We start from the raw sequence: 675 nt of genomic DNA, 5'->3' as shown, positions 1-675 counted from the left end.
GGAATCACATTTCATCGGTAATTAAATATGTAATTTTGCAATTTTCGCCATTATAACAAAGCTCAAGTCAAAACTAGTTAATTTGAAGTGAAACAATTGACGACACCCATCAATTGTTTCGAATTCGAGCTAGCCAATCGGAGCACAATTGTCACAGTAATGATTTGGCAGAATAGTTTTCAAACAAATTAATTTACATTTCGTCTCTATTTCTGCTTATATACTCGATGAAAAATCGTAAAGTCCGCTAGCTCGTTCCGTGGCTCAGTTGGCATAGCGTCTGGACGATTTGCTGGAAAACGTTGCTTCGAATTCATCGAAGTAATCCGTCCTTAGTGTTCTATCTTTTATTAATAATTATAACAAACTAGTGAACTAATTTAACAAAATATTGAATATCATTTTGGTAAAGCATCGTGGCATTGTATAAACTTAATAAAAATAATTACAGTTTATTTGTGCTTATGGTATGTTACAAGAATCACCCAAAGCCTGGTCTTCACTTCACATCTTACTGAAACGACATTAATTAAACATCAGTAGTAAATTATAATTATTTAAATACTAAATTAATATTTAATTACAAGTTATGTATCTATCAAAATGCTGTAGGCCATTGCATAATTTGAATAGTTGTTTTTATTCATATTGATTTTAAGTTCATAATTGTCATGT

The sequence above is a fragment of the Hyposmocoma kahamanoa genome, unplaced genomic scaffold (assembly GCF_003589595.1).
Source record: "Hyposmocoma kahamanoa isolate Upper Pololo Valley unplaced genomic scaffold, ASM358959v1 84, whole genome shotgun sequence".
Lineage (NCBI taxonomy): Eukaryota > Metazoa > Arthropoda > Insecta > Lepidoptera > Cosmopterigidae > Hyposmocoma > Hyposmocoma kahamanoa.
This window is presented reverse-complemented; position numbering follows the sequence as displayed.